Raw genomic sequence first — 22,389 nt, forward strand, 5'->3', positions numbered from 1 at the left:
AAATCCGAATTTTCTTTGGTTAGTTTCCTATTTTACTAATAATACTCGTTCTGAAAATTTTGTTGTCCCCAGCCTACAATCCTAATTTTCTTCGATTAATTATCTGTTTTACTGATGATGTCTACCCTAAAATTTTGTTTGCATTATCCATTTAAAATTTTTGTGTTGTTAATATATATATATATATATACTGAATTAAGATGAAAACAGTGATTGACTGCTTGACCAATCTTAACAGCCTTCGCATATTTTTCATTATTATTGTATATGGCATATCGCAATGAAATATCATGTAAAATATAAAAAAGATTATCAATATCACCTTGTGATCCACATGAATATGTCTTTTACTATTTTCAATATGAATTATCATTGTATATAATATTTTTTATAACTAATTAGTCTTGAATTATTATGGTACAGAGTGATTCAATATTCATTTGTGATTTTGTCAAGTGAAAATACATTCATTTGTGGAGATTATTATGACTATATTGTTCGTTTCTTTAAAAACAAACGAGCTTAAACATATATTGAAACTGATTGATATGGTCATAAAATCATTAACTTGACAAAGATAATTTATTCAACTGATGGGGACAAATCTTTGTTGATGACTTCTACTGTCAAAACAACATGCTATTAGTTGTTTAAAACATTTGCGACGAGAAAAAAGTAGTTTATTGGATGGCTAATGAGCATGTGAGAAAAAAGCAGTATTGGATTACTTTGATTACACGATATACAATGATAACATACTAAGACTCGAGATCAAATTCAAAATATAAGAATATGAGTTCCTTTCGACCTATAATGAACATAAATGAAATGAGATTGACAATTAGTTTAAAATATTATCAGAACATTCATTAAATTACAATCCAAAATATCGTCTGGCATTCACTACGATTCACTTTGATATGAATATTAGAGAAAAACATATAATTAAAACGATATGATCATTACAAAAATTCAAGATACGATACGAAAAATTGACTTATTCTGATAGCATCTCGTAATCAAGAATCGTAATATTCTGATTCTTCATTTGTAAATTATATTTTATAAATATAAAATTTATAAAATCAAAATCTTTTTCATCATATCTTTATAGACACTGTCATGTATAATACTCAAACAAAGACCAATATCTTACATCTATAATTCCTAAAAACCTAAACCAGAAAGTAACAAAACTAAACCAAAATATTTTTAAATATATCATAAACAACTTTTATAAAACTTCATAATTTTTAACATATAAAAATCGATTTTAAAAAGAAAATCAATAAAAGATACATTTGAATAATAACGTCTTTTTTTTAAGAGTATTACGTATGACAAAAACTTGTATAACAAATACATATCTAATAAAGCGTTATTGATAAGATATGCCTTTATGACACCTACATGACTAAATTTGTTTAGATATCATTCCCTTAATTAATCCTATAGAAGATATTATTTGCCTAAAAATTTTAAAATCTGGGATGAATGATGCATATATGTTCTTTATCATTAGACACACTTCATCTAATTTAGGAATTATATATATAAATTAATTATTAACCACTCATCACCACCCGGATCCGTGGCGCAATGGTAGCGCGTCTGACTCCAGATCAGAAGGTTGCGTGTTCGATTCACGTCGGGTTCAAAATCCTGATATTCGGATTCCTTTTTTGCGTTTTCAAAAATTTACAAAGCCCCTTGTTTCTGCCTCGTTTATTTTTTTAGCAGAAACCTAGATTCTTCTGCCACTTCTGCATCTTGAGGTAAGGCAGCCTCACTTATTGGCAAAAATGAAATACAGTATTTATGTTTATTTGAACCAAATGAGTATCCATTCTTATGTAGATTGTGCAGGCTTTGCTCAGTAATAAGCTTTATTAAGCCGAATTAAACATAAACATAAACACAAACGAATGAAATGTGTTTTGTTGTAGGCCTGTTTGATCGCTGGAATCAGTTTCCTGATTGGCTTTGGTTTGATATAAATTTTAATCAGAGATGGGTGAGGAAGATAAGACTGCGATTCCTGAGTCACTCTTGAAGAAGAACAAGAGGAATGAAGAATGGGAGCTTCTGCAAAGAAGAAGAAAGTAGAGAACCACAAGCTCATTTACTCTATAGCTAAGCAATATGCAAAGGAGTATGAGGATGAGGTAAACTTTGCTGTTCTTTCTGGATTTATGTTAATAATCTTTTTAGAAAAATTTTAAAAGTTCATGACTTTATATTGTATGTGGCATGTAATCGATAGGATAAATAGCCGATTCAATTGAAGTAGGACCGCAGGAGGCAAAGTTGAAAGGATGTTTCTACATGGATCCCGAAGCTAAGCTCTGAATCCGTGTGTGTGTTTGATTATTGTGACGTGACATTGGCACGTTGTAGATACTCGATTTATCCGGGGTTATGTCAGAGCAGACCCGAAGCAGAGCAATTGAAGGCCCAACTCAAGCCCACGTGAATACTCTCTGGAAAACTAAAAGTAGTTATCGGGAGTTATCAAAAAATGGGTTTCAGTTTTCTTAATCTATCATAAAGAAACTGTAAAGGGACAGGGGTCAGTTTTAATTGGGAATTAACTATTAAAAAGAGAGGACATGGAACGAAGAGAGCAGAGGCGAAAAACACCTTCCCCATTAAATCTTTTTACAGAAAATAGCAAAGTGTAAGAAAAAAATTATTGTATTGTACTATCCTCCTATTCGAAGATCAAAGGAAACAATTCTTTTCATAGAATCAAAACAGTGCAAAGAGAAATACAACTCATACAAGGTTTTTTCTTCATTATTATTTATATTAGTTTTTTTCTCCTCATTTGTTTTATTAATTTTCACTCTAAGTGCAAATCCAAGATATGAAAGTAGAAATAGGTACCATCGGGTATAGCCTTGTCGTTTGAAGTAAATTAATTGTAGGCTTTAGAATTCTTTTGCCGAGATATCAATGTCGTTAGAGTTGGGTAAGGTTGCGGTGAGTTACTTGAATCTTTGCACATCATTTATTTAGGTTAGCTCTCATCTATTGGGTTTTAAATATATATAAAAACAGAAATAAAAGAGTTAGTTCGTTACCTTGCTAAGTCGGGTTCTCGTCGGAGTAATGAAGTCTTGGTTGTGCGTGAGATGAGTGGGAGTTGAATATAGCGTTGAGTCGGAGCTGACTTACGATTGAGGAGCAGTAACGTTAGGGATCTCGGCCAGCAATGTCGTGGCCTTTGGAAGTCGATGTTCGCGTGAGAGGTATGGGAGAGAAAGAGTGGGCTGTGATCGGAAGAGGCCACCAAGGTAGTGACCGAATGGCGGTGGTTGTTGAAATAAAGGGTAGCGTTGTGCGTGGAAGAGAGGGAATAATGGAAAGCTTGAGCAGCTGTACACTTTTGTTTTAACATATTACATAGGTTTTTTTTAGTAAAGTTTTTGGTTAAATTAGGATTTAGTCACTGTAATAGTTTGGGTTAATTAACTTTTGGCCACTCAGACTTTAGGGTAAATTTAGTATCTGGTCCTTATAGGTGTAGTGTTTTTTGCATTTTAATCACCTTTAGGACTACTTTTGAGTTTAATCTTTTATGTTTGTTTTGATTTAGTTATTTTCCCAGTTTTAATTTTAGTTGTAATTTTGTTGGGTTATTTAGGTGTAGATTCTTTGTTTATGTGTATTGTTTTATTTAAGTCATTGGTTTAATTTTCGATTGGCATGTTTAATTTTATGTGTATTTAAATTTAGCCATTATCTTAACATGTATATATTTTTTTTTTTTGAAATTTATAGTGTAGCATGTCATGTTTTTATTCTTATATTTAGGTCACATGTGTATATAATATGTTAATATGCATAATTTATGATTTTTAATTAAAATATACGTATATAATCTTTTGTATGCCACGTTGTATGATATTTTTAATTTTGTTTAATTAATTTTGGCATTACATCCACTTTTTGCATAATTTGCATGATAGCCTCATTTGCATAACTCGACATATTACATAATTGGATTAAGGGTAATATGATTTTAATTTAAAATTGTTTTAAGTGGGTTGTCATAACGGATTTGAGGTGCGCTTTTGATGATTTTAAAATAAAAGTGTATCCCATTAGTGACGCCTAAAAATTGATCCATCACTTTAAAATTTGGGAATGGAAGAAAAAGAAATATTCGGGTATTTAAATTTATCGAGAAAATGTTGTTATAGCTTTTAAGATCTGGTTTCGATATTTGTAAATAATCAAACATTTTTTATCTTTCTAAAATGACTTGGTAATTTTAATTTAATTTATTTGAATGCTTTTGAATGTTTTTTAAATTTACATCTTTGTTTTATGGGATCAAAGTCAAATTAAGTTCGAATTTGTAAAGTTCATTGCGAAGAAATTAATTAATCGACTAGGTACCGATTTAGGGCGTTGTGGGGGTGCTAATCCTTCACCACACGTAATCGACACCAGAATTCATTTTTTAGTAACGCAGACCTCAATTTGTTGTTTTAATTAAAATTAATTTTTATTTAAAATGACAAATCATTTTGGGGTGCCCAATCACACCCTAATCAAATATTGGTGACGACTCTTCGAACCGTATTTTTCGATCGTAAAGGAAATTCAAAATTTTTCGAAACGATAGATCTTTTAAATCACATTTATTTTTAAATTAAAAAGAGATAATTTAGAATTAATGTGGTTTTCAAAATATCACTTTTCTCACCTTTAGGGAAAAAATCGTTTCGACAGCTTGGCGACTCCACTGGGGACTTTTTTAGAGAGTCAGGCTGATAGTCGATTAATTAATTGTCTTTGCAATTGAAAATTATAAATTCATTTTAATTTGGTTTTTGATCCCTTGTTTGTTTTTTAATAAGTTTTGTTTGTATTTTGATTTTTTTAATTTAATTCGATTAATAATTAAATAGTTGTACTGATCTGTTTGCTAATGGTTTCAGAATAATTGTGTGTTTTGGGAATTGATTTTGAGTGTTTTTATTGTTTGTTTTTTCGCTTTTCCTCACACACTACACAGCTGCATTATCATAATGAGCTAAAACCCCGCTCCGTCCTAATTTAGTAGGAGTGAGAGACTATGCCCTCGTGTGGTTTTCACCTCCGCATGGGATAGTGGATCGCTCCTGGAGCTCATGCATTATGGTCCTCGTGATGGTATTCACCTCTGCACGAACATAAGGAGGTGTGTTCCCTCAAAATTGAACTCGATCCCCTAAAGCCTGTGATGGGCCAGGATTGAGGGTTCGGCAGCCAAAGGGAGTTCCGACAAGGACAATTCGAGAACCTATTACTTTAGAACAGAACCCATCATATAGTGAACATAGAGCCCGAGCTTAGGTCGATCCTAACCCGAACCTTAAGAGTCCCGTGAAGAGGGTACATAAGGAAAAGCTTTTTGAATCATTTATTTTCGCTTTTCGAATAAATGCATGCGAACTAGGAATCATGCGGTTAGGTTTATTTTTCTCGAACAAGTATGCGAATTAGATACCATGCGGTTAGGATTTTTGTTAATAACAAAGCATGGGGTAGATATCATATTGGGTAGGATCTACTAAAGCATGATTGGGTAGCCAGCATGTAAGGGTAGGTTTTATTTAATGATTATGATATTTATTATTTTTGTTGCTGATATTATGTGTACTAACCCATTTTTGTTCTATGTCTATTTTATTTTGATTTTATTGCATTCGCATCTTCATGTCATCACAAGGTGTTAATTCGCAATTGATTGACTAATAAGAAGGTTGGTCATAATGAGACAAGAAATTCTTAACCATGTAGTCAAAAATCAGGAGGTTCAAAGATGTTCAAATGATCCATGAAGAATGACATCCGATGAATAAAGAAATCTGAAGCTGATTGAAGACTTCCTTTAAAGGAGGGAAGGCTAATATATTCCCTCAGAAGATAGACACAGTTATACCAAGGACAAGAAGACCCTTCACAAAGACATGCAGACTCTTCACAAAGACATGAAGATCACTTCGTATTGAAAGTAAAAATGGAGACCTCAGGATTCAATTTAAGGACATCTGGCGTCGTCAAAGGTTATAAACTACGCCGACAACTTTGGGTGCAATATTAGATTCCATGAAGAGTACGACTCAAGGAAATGAAGAAATGAATAATCACATTTATATTTTTACTACATGGTGTACTGAATTCTTGTTGTCTAAATGAAGGTTGTTCTATGGTGGTCACTTTTAGAATTAACGCCTTGTGCATTTGCATTCTTATTAGCATTAATTTATTTATTTTGTTATTGTTGTTTTTTGTCATTTTGCTATCTTATTTGTACTAACCTGTTTTTTATGTTGTTTTTCTCTTTGTCCGCATTGCATGATCACGACACATTCAAAAGGTGTTGATTTGTGAGTGGTCATCATAGTAAAAGGTTTTCATGATGGACAAGGGGTTTCGTGATCAAACAGACTATAACACAGTCAAGAAATGGCATCCTGAGAAAGCTTCGAAAATAGTGGAGAGTTGCACACATAAAGATCATATGTCTGACGAAGAGCACAATGAAATAAGAGAGATAAAAGAACAAATGTCCAAGATGATGGATAGAATAGATGTTTTATCCAAAGGAAGAGAGACTTCTACAAAAGAAAAGAAAGAACTCAATGAAAACAATCTCGAGGTGTCAGATACGCAAAGAACTACTTTAGAACCTGTTGATTCCAGTCAGTATGAGAAATCACGCACAATCATTGTTCGTATCAACAAGTTGTTTGGAAATGCCAAGGAAATAGTGGCAACTATAGAAGTTCAGAAGGATGAAAAGAAGCCATGCGGTTAGAACTCGTTGGTGTTTGATAGTCTACTCCCAACATCAGGGGAAATAAAACTGGAAACTCCAATTCAACCCAAGTTGAGAGGTGGCTCTCGTTGTGATTCCATCCCAATATCATATAAAGAATTGTATGATGAACTATTAGAAGCCTGAGAAGTGGCCCTGCATTATGTGAAACCTTTGCAGCCTCCATATCCAAGTTGGTATGGCGTCAACGTTCGTTGTGAATATCATACTGGGATTCAAGGACATTCTATTGAGAATTGTTCTACCTTCAAACGTCGAGTCCAACTTCTACTAGATCATGGAGTATTGGAGTTTGTATTGAAAGGACAACCCAGTTTGAAAACAAATTATCCTATTGAGTTTGAACCAAAAGTGACCGAAGGTAAGGGTATCAGCGAGGACATCCATGAAGAAAATTGTTTGCCAAAATACGAAGCTCTGATTCGTCTTTTGAGAAGTGAAAATGATAAATTGAGCAGAGAGATGGAAGCCATGCGAGATGATTTTCAAAGGATCAGTCAAGCTTTTAAATTTACTGGTATGGGAAATGTCCCAGATGAGTGGATAACAGGAGTCGCTAAACTGAAGAATGACGTTGAACAGTGGAGAAGGAATTGTAAGGTGCACGAGGGTCGAGCCGAGAAGTTTTCTCATGATTTACAGATTGCAGAAAGAAGGCGCAATATAGCTATTGATAATTTGGGAAAATATCAAACCGAAAATCAGATGTTTGAATAAGTTCATTGCCAATATGGAAATTTCATATCAACGCCACAAGCGGGAGAATGACGCTGAGCTAGAAGCCGTTAGAGCTAGAAGCCGTTAGAGCTAAGAACAAGAAATTAATGAAGATTGTGGATGATTGTAGTGATCTTATGCAAGACCTTCATAACCACAATGACTTTCTTGCAAGGAAGATTCAACAACAGAGTTTACAGCTCCGAGAATCAGCACTCAAGATAGAGAAAATGGACAAAGTCATGAAAGAAGTTATGACCCAAGCAATCAATGTGGCTCACAAATAGGTTGATTTAGCTTGCTTTACAAGAGAATTGAAGCATATTGACAACTCAACACCCGAGCATGAATGGAAGTTAAATTGGCTTTTGAATGAAATAGAAAAGTTCGGAGCGAAAGTTGTCCGTTATATGTAAAGTTTGTTTGATGAAGCGAAACCTTTATGTTCAATGAAAGTTGTTTTAAGATGATCACTCTGGAATGACACCTTTTATATTTGCATTTGACATTTTCATTTTCATTTGCATTGCATATATTTATTTAAGCATTTTACATGCATTAATTATAAAAACACGAAAATAACTTATGGAAGGTTATGTGACAGTAGTAACAAGATCATTCATTCATACTATTCCTCATCATCATGATAAAAAACAAATAGAAGCAATGGATCAATCTAATGAGAAATTACAAGATCAGCTACAAGAGCAGTTAGTCGGGTCACAACAAGATATGAAGAATCAAGCATCGGGTTCTCTGCAAGGGGTATCAAATCAAATGACCCAAGTGTTGGCAACTAAGGCCGCTGATATAGAGGAAATCACTGATAAAGGATACCTGTAACACCCCCAACCCATACCCGACCCGGATATGAGTCAGAGATACTACATCGACTTTAAAACATAACTCTTAATAAATAATAGTAAAATATTTGAACTTATATTAAGAAAATACAATAATATACATACTGTAATATAAGTTTACAAAAATATTCAGAGCATACACAACTTAACCCTTTAATTACATGCCAACTGCCATTTACATAACAAAATGACCTACTGATTAAGTTGCTTCTGATCTGATGGTTGCAGGAGTAATACTGTCAAGCTGTTTCACCTGTCTCGTCTAATTCCTCGGATCCTACGTGTGAAACACTCACACGCTAAGTCATCGACTTAGTGAGGCAATAATAATAAGGCAATGTAATGTAATGAAAATGTCAGGATCATATGAGATGAGATGCAAACATGTACTTAATCAATATAGTATACTTCATCAATATCCATACCTGTAAGCGTATGACTGTAACATTCATTATTCTGTATTAATAAGTTTATTGGCCCATGATAGCATATTGAGAACCTAAGGTATTTGAGTAATGTGAGGTTGTGCACTATGCTGTCACCACAGCTCGTATAATGCACCGAAGTGCCCCGTAGAATTGCACCGAAGTGCCCGTAGAATTGCACCGAAGTGCCCGTAGAATTATGTCCATAAGGACCACGTAGAATTCCTTAAGAATCATATACATATACTATGGATCAAGTATGTGTCTTTCAAGACTTCACACAGGTTCCAAAGGATATACATATGTCCTAAAGAACCGAGTATACCCTCTACCCTTGTCATGCCAACTATACCTATAGTTCTCATCTACATAACATGGGCTTATACATTTCCCGTAGTTCATATCGCGTAGTCATATTATTTCCATACCTTTATCACATAGACATATCATTTACATACCTTTATCACATAGCTCATATAACTTTTTCTGCATATTCATGTCATGCAATACACATAATATAAATTCATGTCATGTATCATAATATGGAATGTGATCATATGTCAAAATATGGAATCTAGACTTATCACAAGTCTAGAACTGAATATAATACTATATTCATGCTATGCATATGCACTCACCTATACTTCTTTGCCTTTTCCTCGATCGATCCTACTTGTAGATTGTTCCCGAACTCGAGTAGGCTCGGTATCTACATAAACATAATTTTTAAGATGATCATCAGATGTCTATGTCCTGAAATTAAGCTTTAATAGCTTACTAATTTAAAGAATTTATAGCTTAGTCTTGCTTTCTTTCTTTCTTTCTTTTTTTTCTCATGGGGGAATCGGTTCCCCCCTGGGGGTATCGATTCCCCTCAAGCCATCTGGAATTTCATATACGATGAGGGGGTATCGGTTCCCCCCCTGGGGGTACCGATTCCCCTCTAGCATTCTGGAATTTCATTTCGTTGAGGGGGTATCGGTTCCCCTTGAATGGGTACCGATTCCCCTAGCCCAGAAATCCTAATTTGAGCTCGGAAATCATCCCATTTCAGCTCAAACTTATATATTTCAATCCCTTTACTACTCTTAGCTCTCATACACTTACTTAAACTGATTATTATCCATTAAATACCTCTAAAACCTAGAAATCTAATTCTCCATGTAGAATTTAAGAATCCAACCCAAATTCCAATATGTTCTAATTTGAATTCTAACACCTCATACTTCTTAGTTAGCTTCTTGACAAGTCAAAATCTGATTTAAACATCAAAAACTCATCCATATCAAAATTTCATCTAAAAACTCATTTTCCAAATCATTCTCTAAATCACTTATCTTGTTGTTTTAATGTCATATAAGCTTTCCTTTAGCTTATATAACATACAAACTTTCATTTCCAATCTTAAAAATCAAAGAAACTACCAAGGTTCAGATTCTTACCTTTAATTGCAAGCCCACGTTTGGAGAAGGAAGAGAAGAAATAAGAAAGAAGGAATGAGAGTATTCTGGAACCTAATACTCCACGTGGGTTCTCATATACCCCATAACATTTTATTTTAATTAGAAATTCCTTGCAAATGACCATTTGGTCCTTACCCCATCTCATATTTACTAACCATACTATTTAAACTATATAATTATTCTACTTTAATCACCAAATGTTGAAACTTTGCAAATTAATCACTAACCCGACATGGAGGATGTTACAAATCTCTCCCCCTTAAGAAAATTCGTCCTCGAATTTTTCATTGCACGAACAAATGAGGGTATTGATGTCGCATATCCTCTTCACGCTCCCACGTTGCTTCTTCTACTCTGTGATTTCTCCACAACACTTTGACCAAAGGAATTGTCTTGTTCCTCAATTGCTTAACTCCATGTGCTAAAATTTGAATCGGTTCTTCCTCATAAGTCAAGTCAGGACGAACCTCAATCTCTTCTGGTGTCACGATATGAGAAGGGTCAGATCTATATCTTCGAAGCATTGAAACGTGAAAAACATCATGTATCTTTTCCATCTCATGTGGTAAAGTTAGCTGATATGCTACAGGTCCTACTCTCTTTACAATCTCAAAGTCTTTAATCTCTTTGTTCTTTACTTGCTCAATTCTTTTCAAACACATTTCATCTTTACCTTGCAATTCTCCTATTCGTTCCAACCATGCTGGTTTAAGGGTTAATTCCGCACAAAGACCACCGTCTCCCGTTAAAGATAATCTTGCATCCATAGCTCGTAAAGCTGCAAACGTCTTTCTACTCAGAGCATCTGCTACCACATTAGCCTTTCCGGGATGATAGTCAATTATCACATCATAATCCTTTAAGAACTCTACCCATCTACGTTGCCTCAAATTCAATTCTTTTTGAGTCATCAGGTACTTCAGGCTCTTATGATCCGTATATAAGTAGCAACGTTCCCCATAAAGATAATGACGCCAAATCCTGAGAGCGAATACTACAGCAGCCATTTCTAAATCATGAGTGGGGTAATTCCTTTCATGTGGTTTCAACTGTCTCGATGCGTACGCTACCACTTTTCCTTCTTGCATTAATACACACCCCAACCCGTTATGGGATGCGTCACTGTATACTACAAAATTCTTGCCAGATTCCGGTTGAACCAATATCGGAGTTTCCGTCAGAATTCTCTTTAAAGCTTCGAAGCTTTCTTGACATTCAGAAGTCCAAACAAATGGTACGTTCTTTCTCATTAGCTTTGTTAGAGGCAGCACAATCATCGAAAAATTCTTAACAAATCTTCGATAGTAACCGGCAAGTCCCAGAAAACTCCGAACTTCAGACACATTCTTAGTAACTTCCCAATCCATTATAGCTTTAACTTTCTGAGGATATACTCTAATCCCAACTGCCGAGATCACATGCCCCAGGAAAATTACTTCCTTTAACCAGAACTCACATTTGGACAATTTGGCATACAACTTTTTATCTCTTAAAATTTGCAAGACGATCCTCAGATGTGTGCTATGCTCTTCATGGGATTTCGAGTATACCAGTATGTCATCAATAAAGACAACAACAAACTAGTCCAAGTAGGGCTGAAAAATCCTGTTCATAAGATCCATGAAAGCAGCAGGTGCATTCGTTACTCCGAATGGCATTACGATGAATTCATAATGACCATATCTCGTTCTGAAAGCCGTCTTCGGAATATCTTTCTCCTGGATCTTTAATTGATGATAACCCGAACGTAGATCAATCTTCGAAAATACCGAAGCTCCTTTTAGTTGATCAAACAAATCATCAATGCGCGGAAGGGGATACTTGTTCTTGATGGTCACCTTATGAGCTGTCGATAGTCAATGCAAAGACGCATTGATCCATCCTTCTTTTTAACAAATAAAACCGGAGCTCCCCAAGGCGATACACTTGGTCGGATAAATCCCTTCTCTAGCAATTCTTGTAATTGATTCTTTAACTCTTGCAATTCTTTCGGAGCCATTCGATAAGGTGCCATTGCAATCGGAGCTGTTCCCGGCATTATTTCAATTTGGAATTCTACCTCTCTATCCGGAGGTAATCCTGGGAATTCAGCAGGAAAAACATCAGGGAACTCTCGAACTATTGGAATTTCCTCTAACCTTTTCTCTTGAGCTCTTGAATCAATCACATTTGCAAGAAACCCTGACATCCTTGTAGCAATAATTCTTGGCAGACATCACTGATATTACATTTGCTAAAGGATTAAACTTTTCACTGCTCACACTTATCTCTGTTCTTTCTGGACTTTTCAGAGTTACCTTTTTCAATCTGCAACTAACATCTCCATAATACCGGAACAACCAATCCATTCCCAGAATCACTTCAAACTCGTCAAAGGGTAATTCCATCAGATTAGCAGGGAATTCAATTCCCTGAATCTTTATGGGACACCCCTTACAAACTTTATTCACCCTGGCACTTTGGCCTAACGGAGTCGTTACTATAATCTCATTACTCGTAGCTTCTAAGGGAATCCCCAACTCCTTTACTAACTTACTTGTAATATAAGAATAATTAGAACCCGGATCAATCAGTACCAATACTAATTTATCATACAACTGAAAAGTACCTGCTATAATATCAGGGTCATCACGGTCTTCACTTGTCTTTAGGTTGTATACTCGAGCAGTGGATCGAACTTCAGGTTGAGCAGAGAATTCAGACGGGTTCCTTCCTCTGCCTCTTCCTCGTCCTTTTTGTGAGAAAGAACCAGCTCTTCCAGATGGTGCCGGCTCACCAACAATCAAGGGACAATCCCGGACAAAATGTCCGGCATCTCCGCATCAAAAACAAGTCCCAGCTGCCATACGACAATCCCCATAATGGTTTTTCCCGTAGTGCTCACACTGTTTCCTTTGACCCGGAGTAGGTCTCCCAGCACCGGATTCCACTGACTGCGTCTGTCTAGTTCTTGCCTGACTTGCTCCCCTAGCAGACGATGCAACTGATTCTGATCTAGTTGTGATCGAAATCCCGAGTCTCTTCCCCTTTTTGTTGGTGTTGAACCAGAATAAGTAGTCGTCCTCTTTGATGTCTGAACTCTCGAGTCCCCAAATCTTTCATTCTGAGCCCTTTCAAGAGCTTTTGCACGATTGATCACCTCCTGGAACGAGGACAAGTTTAATACTATCAACATTTCTTTAAGTCTAGGGCGCAAGCCCTCCACGAACCACTCGCAAGCATCTTTTTCAGTAGGCACAAGTTCAGCTGCAAACCTGCTCAGCTTATTAAACTCACATTCGTACTCATACACAGAGCGGCTCATCTGCTTCAAATTCATAAACTCCTGCTTCATTTGTCGGATAAACTGATCTCCAATATACTTGTTTTTAAATTCTTTTAAAAACAAAGACCAAGTCAACTGGTCGGTTGACATTCTCATGGTGACATTCGTCCACCATATCCTCGCCTGACCCCTCAATAAAGATACAGCTCCATCTAATTTCTCCACTTCGGAACAGTGGAGACCATCTAGCATGATTTTCAAATCATTCAACCAAAGATCCGCTGACACCGGACCTTCCTCCGCTTCTCCCTTAAATTCGGGAGCTCCTAAACTTCTCAACTCTTTTGCTACATTAATTCTTGGAGTTAGTGGAGCAGGAGGTTGAAGACGCGTCAGAATAGCGTCTAACGTTCTGAAGAACGTATCTTGATCTTGCACAGGCACTCCTTGAGATGCCTGTTCTTCACCTTGCCTGGCCAGGGCAGGTGAATTACTGCTTTCAGCATGCCTATCTTCTCCCGCTCACTTCGGGAGCTATTATGTCCGGACATCTAATAAGAATAAACACATTATCCTATTAGCAAAACAACATACTCATACTATACCAGATCAGAAGTTCTCACTATTTGTTGGCATGTATTCCATTTAAAGACTCCATAGACTCTGGTTTATGCCTAGAATCGATTAAACCATAGCTCTGATACAATTAAATGTAACACCCCCAACCCATACCCGACCCGGATATGAGTCAGAGATACTACATCGACTTTAAAACATAACTCTTAATAAATAATAGTAAAATATTTGAACTTATATTAAGAAAATACAATAATATACATACTGTAATATAAGTTTACAAAAATATTCAGAGCATACACAACTTAACCCTTTAATTACATGCCAACTGCCATTTACATAACAAAATGACCTACTGATTAAGTTGCTTCTGATCTGATGGTTGCAGGAGTAATACTGTCAAGCTGTTTCACCTGTCTCGTCTAATTCCTCGGATCCTACGTGTGAAACACTCACACGCTAAGTCATCGACTTAGTGAGGCAATAATAATAAGGCAATGTAATGTAATGAAAATGTCAGGATCATATGAGATGAGATGCAAACATGTACTTAATCAATATAGTATACTTCATCAATATCCATACCTGTAAGCGTATGACTGTAACATTCATTATTCTGTATTAATAAGTTTATTGGCCCATGATAGCATATTGAGAACCTAAGGTATTTGAGTAATGTGAGGTTGTGCACTATGCTGTCACCACAGCTCGTATAAATGCACCGAAGTGCCCCGTAGAATTGCACCGAAGTGCCCGTAGAATTGCACCGAAGTGCCCGTAGAATTATGTCCATAAGGACCACGTAGAATTCCTTAAGAATCATATACATATACTATGGATCAAGTATGTGTCTTTCAAGACTTCACACAGGTTCCAAAGGATATACATATGTCCTAAAGAACCGAGTATACCCTCTACCCTTGTCATGCCAACTATACCTATAGTTCTCATCTACATAACATGGGCTTATACATTTCCCGTAGTTCATATCGCGTAGTCATATTATTTCCATACCTTTATCACATAGACATATCATTTACATACCTTTATCACATAGCTCATATAACTTTTCTGCATATTCATGTCATGCAATACACATAATATAATTCATGTCATGTATCATAATATGGAATGTGATCATATGTCAAAATATGGAATCTAGACTTATCACAAGTCTAGAACTGAATATAATACTATATTCATGCTATGCATATGCACTCACCTATACTTCTTTGCCTTTTCCTCGATCGATCCTACTTGTAGATTGTTCCCGAACTCGAGTAGGCTCGGTATCTACATAAACATAATTTTTAAGATGATCATCAGATGTCTATGTCCTGAAATTAAGCTTTAATAGCTTACTAATTTAAAGAATTTATAGCTTAGTCTTGCTTTCTTTCTTTCTTTCTTTTTTTTTCTCATGGGGGAATCGGTTCCCCCCTGGGGGTATCGATTCCCCTCAAGCCATCTGGAATTTCATATACGATGAGGGGGTATCGGTTCCCCCCCTGGGGGTACCGATTCCCCTCTAGCATTCTGGAATTTCATTTCGTTGAGGGGGTATCGGTTCCCCTTGAATGGTTACCGATTCCCCTAGCCCAGAAATCCTAATTTGAGCTCGGAAATCATCCCATTTCAGCTCAAACTTACATATTTCAATCCCTTTACTACTCTTAGCTCTCATACACTTACTTAAACTGATTATTATCCATTAAATACCTCTAAAACCTAGAAATCTAATTCTCCATGTAGAATTTAAAAATCCAACCCAAATTCCAATATGTTCTAATTTGAATTCTAACACCTCATACTTCTTAGTTAGCTTCTTGACAAGTCAAAATCTGATTTAAACATCAAAAACTCATCCATATCAAAATTTCATCTAAAAACTCATTTTCCAAATCATTCTCTAAATCACTTATCTTGTTGTTTTAATGTCATATAAGCTTTCCTTTAGCTTATATAACATACAAACTTTCATTTCCAATCTTAAAAATCAAAGAAACTACCAAGGTTCAAATTCTTACCTTTAATTACAAGCCCACGTTTGGAGAAGGAAGAGAAGAAATAAGAAAGAAGGAATGAGAGTATTCTGGAACCTAATACTCCACGTGGGTTCTCATATACCCCATAACATTTTATTTTAATTAGAAATTCCTTGCAAATGACCATTTGGTCCTTACCCCATCTCATATTTACTAACCATACTATTTAAACTATATAATTATTCTACTTTAATCACCAAATGTTGAAACTTTGCAAATTAATCACTAACCCGACATGGAGGATGTTACAATACCCATCTCATCAGATTATTACGTCGAGAATCATAACCTACCCCTGAGCATCTAACTCAAACCAAGGGAAGAGCCTCGTCAATTATGAGCAATTTGAAGACAAATTCAGGTGGTTGAATGAAGCCATTAAATATATGAAGGTTGTTAATACCCCTCACAAGGAGTTAGAAGCTAGAGAACTCAGTTTGGTCCCTGATTTGGTTATCCCACATGAATTTAGGGTGCCTAATTTTGAGAAATATGATGTCACTAGTTGTCCCCTAATTCATCTAAAGATGTTTTGTAGAAAGATGGAATGGTACCTAAATAATGATAATCTGTTGATTCATTACTTCCATGATAGTCTTGCTGGGCCAGCTATAGTATGGTATAACCGTTTGAACAAATAACAGATCAAGACATGGGTCAACCTAGCTGATGCTTTTCTGGGACAATATTAATTAGTTAAAGGCTTAGCCCGAAAACATCATGACCATCAAAGGATAAGAATGAAAGCTACTGAGAGCTTTAAAGAATATGCCCTAAGATAGAGAGGAGTGGCAGTACAAGTTCAACCTCCTTTGTTAGAAGAAGAAATATCATATATGTTTCACGATTCTCTTCCAGCTCATTTCTTTGAGTTAATGCTGGGAAAGTCGATGAAAAACTTCAAGGATCTTATGACAGCTGGGGAGTTAATTGAGGATGCAATCAGCAAAGGAAACTTGAAAGACACTTCTAAAAACCTAACCGATCAAAAGGAACAAGCTGATGAGGTGAATGAATGTTACGTCTAGAGCTCTCACAGCCGTAAAAGAAAAGGGGCAGCAGGTTACTCGAGTCGTCCAAAGAAAGTGTCAAGATCGAAAAATACTTTGAAAGTGTTCCAAACTTCTATCTCGGATATGTATCCTCATTTGGTTAAAGGTCAATACATCACACCGAGGCCAATGAAAGTGCAACCAGACCCTTCTGCTCACAGCTATGATTAAGATGGTGTCTGTGATTTCCACTTGGGGGTATTGGGGCATTCTACAGGGAATTGTAGGCCGTTGTTAAAAGAGATAGAGATGCTTGTGGAAAATGGGACATTGACACAAGAATTAGTGAAATGGTGGATGACGAGCTTGGGTGGGGCATCAGTGCACATAATGTAACATCCATTTGGGTCAGGTGTTGCTACGTTAGATGAGTAATAGGGTATCTGTTAGGATTTTCGGAAGCTCGAATCGACAACTGGAACGGATTGCAAAGAGGGGTCGGAACGGTTTTGTGTTTAGGGAGTAAGGAGATTGAAAGATAGAGAATTGCAAAGCGATTTATAGTGGTTCGACTTTCTCAACCAAAGTCTACGTCCACTACCTTAGCTCCTCACCAATGATTTTCCAACAAATTCACTAATTTGTTCTTTCTTTTGAGGACAAAGAGATAACCTTACAACTCCCTAGTTTTTCCGGGCTAAACTAGAACCTTTCCCTAGCTTTTACACGGGCTAAGCTAGAACCTTTCCCCTTTATAAAAGGATAAAAGATGTAAACAAGAAAACCTCTCTAAGGTAGGTGTTTACAAGATTGAGCTCACAAGAATAAAATATTTACAAGAGAAAGATGAAATAAGAATGAAAAACTCTTCTCTTGTGTTTGATTGCTTGGATAGTTGTTCTCTTACTTCTTCAAGTGTCCTCAGCTTGTATTTATAGCTTGGAATGTGTTTGATATTGTATATAGCCGTTGGAGATGTTTTGGAGTCGTTTGGGGATGATTTTTCTACTCAAAAAGGCTGCCCATAACATGATGCATCGATGCATGATCAAGGTGCATCGATACCCCTTCGTTAAATTCAAATAAACTAGCCGTTACTAGCCGTTGCAGCCTTGATGCATGGATGCATGGCAGGATGCATCGATGCACTAATTGCATTCGATGTTTGGATGCATGGATGCATTGCCTGATGCATCGATGCATTAGTGCAGATGCATAGATGCACTGCAGGGATGCATGGATGCACTGCAGGGATGCATGGATGCACTGCAGGGATGCATGGATGCACTTTGACACCCTTTAGCATTTTTTCTCAAATCCGAATTTAATGGACTTTGAATTATTTTTGAAACCTTTGAATAAATTCAATTCAAATCCAAAAACATTTTGCAAATTCAATTCAAGTCCAAAAACATTTTGCCTTAAATTGTTATATCAAAACATAGTTCAACAATCTCCCCCTTTTTGATATAACAAAACATTTGAAAAATTGTTTTTGGCAAAACTCCCCCTTAATAAATTGTTTAATGAAAAAGATATCAATTGTTACCAATTGTTGGAAAATATATGAAAATGTTAAGCTCCCCCTTTTTCATTAAGAAATTGAATTTTTCAAAACAACCAAACTTCTCCCCCTTTTTGTTATATCAAAAATAATTCAATCTTTTAAAGTTCTAAAATAACATTGGAGAGTAAGTGGTAAATTTGACATTTAAAAATTTATTTGAAAAATCAAAAACTCCCCCTCAATAAATGCATTCCAAATAAAATTTAGCTTTAAGAACTTGACACTTAAACAAAATTGAATTTCAACAAAGAATAACAAACATGTTAGTAGCACATGAAATTCAATATATCCAAGACTAAAATACTTTATGCAATACCAATTGTTGAAATTTGATATCAATGTCAATTGTTAAAATTAAGTGCATTTGCATAAAGTTTTCCAAAAATGTTATGCAATTTTAAAAATTTGATATCAATTGCTAGAGAGATATCATTTTCATTTAGACCACATGCATAAACATTCAAATTTAGGCCAAAATTAAAATTTATAAATCAAAGTATTTGAAAAATTGATATCAATTGTTAGAGAGATATCAATTGCATTAAAACCAATTTTGACCAAAATTTTATTATGATGAACTAAAAATTCTTAAAAAATTAATATAACTTTAAAATGTTCATCATAATCATCTTTTCAACATACATGAGATTAAAACAATGATGCATAATCATTTAAAAACAAAACTCATGCATGCTTAAAATCAAATGAGCAACCAAATAACCAAAAATTAAAAGCATTAAGCTTAGAGGTTACCCATTCCTTTTTCATGTGTGGCTATAGCATCTTGAATATCATCACTCTCATCACCATTTCTCCCACACACCTACAAGAGACATTTAAGTAGATTTTGGTATCCAAATTGCTTTGGATCCTTGGACGTTAGTTTCAATGCCACTTGTTCCTTTCGGAACCCATACTTGCCTAATTTTAAAACATTTTCCTTTCTTCAAAGGACAAGTATGTTCCAAATGACCATGATAATGATAATGTGAGCATATTGTCATTATTGAACTAAATGAATTATTTAAAATGATTTCTTTTTCTTTTGTTAAGCATTCAAGCTTAACTTTTAAATCAAAATTTTGTTTTTCAAAACTATCAATTTTTATTTTTGAAAGCTCTAAATCCTTTTTCAAAATTTCATTTTGGCTTTCAAAATCTATTTTTGTTTTCAAAAGAAAATCGTTTTCAATTTTAAATTTTGAAATCATTTTCTTATATTTGGAGTTTATGGTCTCAAACTCCGAATATAACCTATTAAAAGCATCTTGTAACTCATCAAACGTATATGAATTAAATTCATTTGAGTTAGAAGATACCTCGGGCTCTTCATAAGCCATTAGAGACACCACCTTTGTTGGTTCTTCTTTCTTGTTTCCATGGATTTCCTTGAGCTTATTCCAAAGCTCCTTGGCACTTGAACATGAAGAAACCCCTTCATAGATTTCAGGACCAAATGCACAAAACAACATGTGCATGGCCTTGGCATTAAGTTGAGCTTTCTTCCGTTCTTTGTCACTCCGCTTCTTCTCCTTCTTCTTTGGAGAAGAGTAGCCATTCTCGATTATCTCCCATACATCAAGATCATTGGATTGGATGAATACCTTCATTAATTTCTTTAAATGATGATAGTTGACTCCATTGAAGTATGGAGGTTTGTCGGTTGGTAGGGAGTCTTCCATATGGAACGGGCCGGAGGTGGAAGCCTTCTTCTCGGTTGTGTAGGGAATTGGTAGAGCTTCTTCTAGGATCGTCTCAAGGTGGTTAAACCTTCTTAACGAGTTAGGCTCTGATGCCAATTGTTAGGATTTTCGGAAGCTCGAATCGACAACCGGAATGGATTGCAAAGAGGGGTCGGAATGGTTTTGTGTTTAGGGAGTAAGGAGATTGAAAGATATAGAATTGCAAAGCGATTTATAGTGGTTCGACTTTCTCAACCAAAGTCTACGTCCACTACCTTAGCTCCTCACCAATGATTTTCCAACAAATTCACTAATTTGTTCTTTCTTTTGAGGACAAAGAGATAACCTTACAACTCCCTAGTTTTTCCGGGCTAAACTAGAACCTTTCCCTAGCTTTTACATGGGCTAAGCTAGAACCTTTCCCCTTTACAAAAGGATAAAAGATGTAAACAAGAAAACCTCTCTAAGGTAGGTGTTTACAAGATTGAGCTCACAAGAACAAAATATTTACAAGAGAAAGATGAAATAAGAATGAAAAACTCTTCACTTGTGTTTGATTGATTGGATAGTTGTTCTCTTACTTCTTCAAGTGTCCTCAGCTTGTATTTATAGCTTGGAATGTGTTTGATGTTGTATATAGCCGTTGGAGATGTTTTGGAGTCGTTTGGGGATGATTTTTCTACTCAAAAAGGCTGCCCATAACATGATGCATCGATGCATGATCAAGGTGCATCGATACCCCTTCATTAAATTCAAATAAACTAGCCGTTACTAGCCGTTGCAGCCTTGATGATGCATGTATGCATGGCAGGATGCATCGATGCACTAATTGCATTCGATGTTTGGATGCATGGATGTATTGCTTGATGCATCGATGCATTAGTGCAGATGCATGGATGCACTGCAGGGATGCATGGATGCACTTTGACACCCTTTAGCATTTTTTCTCAAATCCGAATTTAATGGACTTTGAATTATTTTTGAAACCTTTTGAAAACTTTGAATAAATTCAATTCAAATCCAAAAACATTTTGCAAATTCAATTCAAGTCCAAAAACATTTTGCCTTAAATTGTTATATCAAAACATAGTTCAACACTTTCCTAATTAGGAAGAGATCATTTCATTCATCATGGAGCTTTATTTCATTTGCATCATCATGTTTGAACTTGTTTTTCATCATTTCTCAGTTTTTTGTAATGATATTTAAATGAATTTATGCTACTTTGAGGATTGTGAGCATTGAATTAAATTTACGATTTGAAATTCTTTGAATATCAACTGAATTAAAAACTCTGTAAATGGTCAGAGTTATTGTTCTTTGACAAGGTGACAAGGTTGAAACCTGATAAAACAAGGACCTTGACCTTATCCCCAGAAGATACAATCGAACACTATAATTTTTTCTTGCAAGGACCAATATAGCATTCTCCTATTATAAGGGAATGAACAAGAGGCTTGGTATTCAAGTATGTATAGGAGCGGACAACATGGGACATCTTTTGTGTATGATGTTACAAAACCGACTAGATTTCACTTATATTGATGATATTCAATGATGATTATGATCTTTACAGATGTAACAGTCGAGTAGATGAGTCTAGTTTATGTCAGTTGCTTGGGAATTGAACTCTAACGATGAGATTTTCTGACTTTCAACAACACCTAGACTATAACAGGTTCTTCTTGAAAAGCTTAAGAAATTGGATCTGTATACCCAGATTATAATATTATATGTATACAATAAAGCTTGAGCTGTCTCTCTAGAGCAATTGGTTAAACGCCCCGGCTTTATGGACATAATTCAGCTAGCCTGATAAAGGTGATTATATTATATATATACAATAAAGCTGAGCTATTCCGCTAAAGCAAATGGTTATAGAGGAAACTCGAAAGCCCTGGCTTTATGAATAGATTATATTCAAACCATAACCTTGATCGGGTACTTGGCAATTCGGTG

The 22,389-nt window shown here is 35.5% G+C and overlaps 1 non-coding gene and 1 pseudogene across 1 annotated transcript; both read left to right on the top strand.

The window, feature by feature from the left end:
- Positions 1-1,585: 1,585 nt before the first annotated feature.
- TRNAW-CCA lies at positions 1,586-1,657 on the top strand. Its single transcript has one exon. It is a non-coding gene; the product is annotated as a tRNA-Trp (tRNA).
- Positions 1,658-2,010: 353 nt separating this feature from the next.
- The window catches only part of LOC120144223, a 30,539-nt pseudogene continuing 10,160 nt past the window's right edge, over positions 2,011-22,389 (top strand).

This window comes from Hibiscus syriacus, unplaced genomic scaffold (genome assembly GCF_006381635.1).
Source record: "Hibiscus syriacus cultivar Baekdansim isolate YM2019G1 unplaced genomic scaffold, ASM638163v2 tig00110885_pilon, whole genome shotgun sequence".
NCBI lineage: Eukaryota > Viridiplantae > Streptophyta > Magnoliopsida > Malvales > Malvaceae > Hibiscus > Hibiscus syriacus.